The sequence below is a fragment of the Cannabis sativa genome, chromosome 6 (assembly GCF_029168945.1).
Source record: "Cannabis sativa cultivar Pink pepper isolate KNU-18-1 chromosome 6, ASM2916894v1, whole genome shotgun sequence".
NCBI lineage: Eukaryota > Viridiplantae > Streptophyta > Magnoliopsida > Rosales > Cannabaceae > Cannabis > Cannabis sativa.
The window spans coordinates 49,699,816-49,704,921 of NC_083606.1; the positions used below are offsets into that span (position 1 = coordinate 49,699,816).

Here is a 5,106-nt window from a genome sequence, read left to right on the forward strand (position 1 = left end):
TTAAGTATATTTTTTCCTAGTATTAAACTAGAGATTAATAACTAAGCATTCTCTACACTTAATTATTTATTTCCTGAATTTAATACATTTAATTAATTTGAAAAATTAAATATCTAAGTTGATTTTTATCATGATACTTAAATATTTCTTTTTCATGACACTTAATTAAATAGAAAATTATTTTTAGTTGAAATTTATTTTTTCAACTAAATTTAAATAATTTTCAAAATATATTTTTTCTTTATTTTATTAATCAAATTTTGAAATTGTATTTCTTAAATGCAGGAATTTCGAATTTTATTTGAAAAATAGATTAAGTTGTAAATTAATTATTTATTTTAATTAATTCTTGGATCAACTTAAATCAATGATTTTTTCATTTATTGATTAATTTAAAATAAATTGAATTAAAGTATATTATTAGAAATTGAATTAATTAGTCAAAGGAAAATCTAGATAGATGATATTTTTGCTTGAAGTATTTTTCTAGTGCATTTAATTAAATAGAAAATTAATATTTAAGTTGATTTTCATCATCACTACTACAAAAGACGAAATTTGCGACGGTCCCAAAAACGCTTTTTTTGGGGACCCGTCGCTAAAAAATTTATCTAAGTGTTAAAAACCGTCGCCTATAGTACACTATAGGCGACATTTTTTAACATTCGTATAAATTAGGCGACGGTTAATAAATGTAGAAAAAAAAATAAAAAATACACTATTCTCGACAGTTTAGAACCGTCGGGCAAAGTATTACCTACGGTTTTAAACCGTGGCCCATACTTTGACCGACGGTTTAAAACGGTCAGGACTCAGGAAATACCATTTAAAATAAAAACTCCTCTCTCTTAAATCCATTAGATGGCTCACCCTCTCGACTCACGCCCCAACCAAGGTTTGCCCTAAACCTTCTCCTTCTTCACCCCAACCACGGTTTCAGGTCGACGAGCCCCCAATCCGCGAGCCGCAATCCTATCTCCGGTAAGACTCTCTCTCTCTCTCTCTCTCTCCATTTTTTCTTTCTTTTTTCTCTCGAGCCTATCTCCGGTAAGAATCTATCTCTGGTTTCCCTCTCAATTTGTTGCCGCTGCTCCACCCACACAGGCCAGCTCCGGTCTCAAATTTCTGTTGTCTGCCTGAGATTGAAGGCCTTGTACAAGATCAGAACAACCCATACCCATCGGGTTCAGAGGCCTAATCTGCTCCTTCCTTCCAGGTATGTTCTTCATCTCCTTGCCTCAGGCCTTGAGCATGGCGGAGGAGGGAAATTATAGCTGGGTTTTTTATTTGATAGAATGTGCTAGACTGCATTGATGGCATTTTGTATAATTATATCAGTATTTGTTTGAAATTGACAAAAAAAATTATATGATGATGATCAATTATATATGGGGAATTGGATTATAATAAACAGACAGATATATATATATATATATATATGTGTGTGTGTTATTGTAATTGAGCTGTTTGAGGAATGGGAGAGATAATAAAAGAAATTCGAGAAAGAAAGGGAGTGGTGAACATCGACTTCTCACCTATAGATCTGGTATTTTTCTTGTTTCAAAAGTGTAATATGAGAAATTATTGTTGTTGTTTCTTGTAGAGACATGGCATCCAAGAACTAGTTGTTGTTGATGATATTGAAATCGAATTTTTCTTATGAATAATTTGTATGAATTTGTGTGTGTGCTCTCTGGTAGCGCTTTTCTATTTTTTGGGAATCTCTTAATTCCAATTGGTCTTTGGGGTAAAGAGCTTAATCATTCTTTTTTTCTTTCTTTCTTTCTTTGTTTTGATTTAAATGGGTAAAAGGAGGACTGTTTGGTTGATGAGAAAAAGAGAGTTAAAATTAAAAGAGTGAGATTGTTGTGGCCATGGCTAAAGGTTGAAGAGAGAGGAGTTTGAGGTTATTTATGGCTATGTTATTTTATTTATTTATTTTACAGCATGCAAATTGATATTATTGAAGTTTATGTTTGAAATGTCTAGTAAAACTTACAAAAAGAAAAGCAAATTTTCATATTCCTCCCACTAACTTAGTCCAAATTTATCCTCAAATATTCAATTCAAAAGATTCTTCTTTCTTTTTTTTTTTTTTTCAAAGTTATATTCATGAATATTTTTCTTCTCTTACTTGTAAAAGTTATGGCAATTAAAATTGAACACAAGAAGCCATAATTAGTTGTAACAAAGATGTGCAGGGAGATCACCAAAGAATAGAATATAGATCTCTGTTATGTGTACATATATCATTACTTGAAGAAAACCCACTTCGAAAAATGCTAGGGAGATGTATAACATTTACTTAAGATCTCTGTTTTGTTAGTTGGTTCAAGTATTTTATATAGAGGACAATTTTATAGGATATATAAAGAGTTACTTCTTTTCAATTTGTACGAGTCTAGATTTTCACACTATCTAACTATTGGATTTTTGAGAATTTTTATGTATTCCATTTTAGTACATCTACATATTGTTTTTGGTTTTTTTTGTTCTTTTTTCTAATACAACTAAATGTAGATGGTATGTGTCATCTAATTTGTTCTTTATTTAATTTAGATGGTATATGCATTCAAGATCTTGGGTAAGTATATATAAACTTCATAATTTTATGATTCATTTGAATTGTCATGATATTATTTTGTATGAACTGGTGAATTCGTATGAACACTGATTTAGGGAAATTTAATTATTTATTTAATCTGAAATTTGGGGATTATTTTGTTCATTATTTGGGGATGATGATAAATATTTCTAGGTTAGTTTTAGAGTATAAAGAATGTGATGGTTGGTAGATATCCTTTTAATTCTACAACTCCAGTTTGTTAAAATGGTAAATTAGAATGGTGAGGGAAGTATTCATAGATATAGATTTGGTTAATTTGTATTCTTTGAGTATGTTATTCATTTAACAATAAGTATTGTTAATGGGTATTCATGAACACCTCAAAGAAAGTATGGCTCCAATTTAATATCCAGTTTATGAATCCCATCCAATTAATCATTTTCCAAATCAATTTTTGTTAATAAAATGCTGTCAATTAAGTGGATTGTGAATCTATACATAATACATTGTTAAGTAAGAAAGTCTGGATTTTTCAAGAATATGCAAAGCAAATTTTGTCCATTAAACTATTAAAACATATTGATCAAAAAAGAATGTAGCGTAGTATACAAGTTCTTTTACTAATTAATATATAATTTCTTTCTATTTTTTTTAGGGTAAGAGCGATTTGTATTCAAATGGCGAGATGAATATTCTGCGTGATCAGTGAATTGAATACGTCCAAGTACAGGCAATGCGACAAGGGCTATTACAATGATCAGTTTATGTTTTTGTTTATACTTTATATATTCTAACTATTTAGTGACAATATATGTAAAAATTAATTAATGTAAGCAAAACTTTATTGTGTATAAATCAGTTTCTGTTTCCCTTTTACTAGTGATAATATATATATATATATTTTATCCTAATTATTTTTTTTCTTTATTTTGCAATCCAATGACTGGAAAAATTGTTGTTGAAAAATAAAAAATTTATAATTAAACTGAAATTTTTATTATAGGCGACGGTTTAAAACCTTGGCCTATACTATAGGCCACGGTTTAAAACTGTGCCTAAAACACTATAGGCGTCAGTTTTAAACTGTGGCCTATAGTATAGGCCACGGTTTTAAACTGTAGCTTATATTATAGGCCACGATTTAAAACCGTCGCCTATAGTGAACACTATAGGCGACGGTTTTAAACCGTGGCCCATACTATTTTCCCGACAGTTTTTGACCATCGTCTATTCTACCTAGTATCCGCGACGCTCGTATAGGCGACGGTTTTATAGACTGTCGGGAATTCTTTGGCCGACAGTGTAAAACCGACGGGAATTTGGATTTTTTTAGTAGTGCATCATACTTAAATATTTGAAATTTTTCTTATATATATTTAATTAAATAGGAAAATTATATTTTTTGTTGTAAATTAATTTCATTAATTAATTTTTGGCCAACATTAAATTAGAATGATTTTTCCAGGATTTATTTTTCATTTTAATATGCATTTTTTATAAATTGTATTCTTAAATACTTTAATTTTTCGAAATGCAATATATATATATATATAGAAAATAAAATTTGAGTTGTAAATTAATTTAAATTAATTTTGTAACAACTTAAATTGAATATTTTTCTAAATATTTATTGGAAATTATTACTAAGATGGAAATAATTCATGCTTTTTTCATAACCATCTAAGTAAAATTTATAAATATTAAATTAAAATTTATATTTAGAATTTTTCATTCTAAATTGGAAATTTTAATTAAATAAATATATATTTAAAATAAATAGAATAAATAAAGAGAATCAAAGAAAATACAACTCTCTTTAAATAATGAGCTTTATTATTAAGACATTCGATCTCCATTGTGGGTTTTACACCGCGTTTGTTTTAGTGAGTAATCCTCCCTGATGGAGGAACGTTCATTAGCAATTTCGCACCGTTTAACCTCGCATGATAAGTAGTTTGTAAGTGTTTTGTATGGTATGGATCACCCTAATGGTGGCGACCATACTTGACTTGCAAATTATGAAACAATGGTGGAAGCTCATAAGATAAAATTGCCTTGACTCTCGCCTAAACGGGACAACGCTGAATTCCAATCTTGATCGAATAAAAGGTTGCTAGAATGTCTAACATTTTAGACGAGCTAACAACTCTATTCAATGAATGGTAGCTTTGACTCTCGCCTAAACGGGACACTGATATCAGTTTGTTGAAAACCTTGGAAATTATTTAGGATTGTAAGTTTTAGTATTTTCACTTGTCATTCCTACTTGTTATATGTTTATAATTTCTGAATTGTGTATGAATTTATATTGAACCATGTTATTTTCTGTTATTAAGTTGTAGTTTAATTTCGAATCTTCATTGTTGGTCTAACTTGGCTTGTTTATCTAATGAGATAAATCCCTAGTGGATTTTCACCATTAGACATACATAATAGTGTTAGATCTCGAAAGATAAATATTGTATATGCGACATCTAGTTGTTCATCAATTGATGACACCTTAGACTAGTATGTTTACGATATGACACAAGAAGATTATA

The 5,106-nt window shown here is 29.3% G+C and overlaps 1 long non-coding RNA gene and 1 other non-coding gene across 2 annotated transcripts; one reads left to right on the plus strand and one right to left on the minus strand.

Moving 5' to 3' along the window:
* Window positions 1-824: 824 nt before the first annotated feature.
* LOC133038859 (uncharacterized) lies at window positions 825-3,442 on the plus strand. Its single transcript, XR_009688408.1, has 3 exons — window positions 825-981; window positions 1,105-1,216; window positions 3,222-3,442. It is a non-coding gene; the product is annotated as an uncharacterized LOC133038859 (long non-coding RNA).
* Window positions 3,443-3,588: 146 nt separating this feature from the next.
* On the minus strand, window positions 3,589-3,762 carry LOC115715473 (small nucleolar RNA snR46). Its single transcript, XR_004011342.1, has one exon. It is a non-coding gene; the product is annotated as a small nucleolar RNA snR46 (small nucleolar RNA).
* Window positions 3,763-5,106: the final 1,344 nt, after the last annotated feature.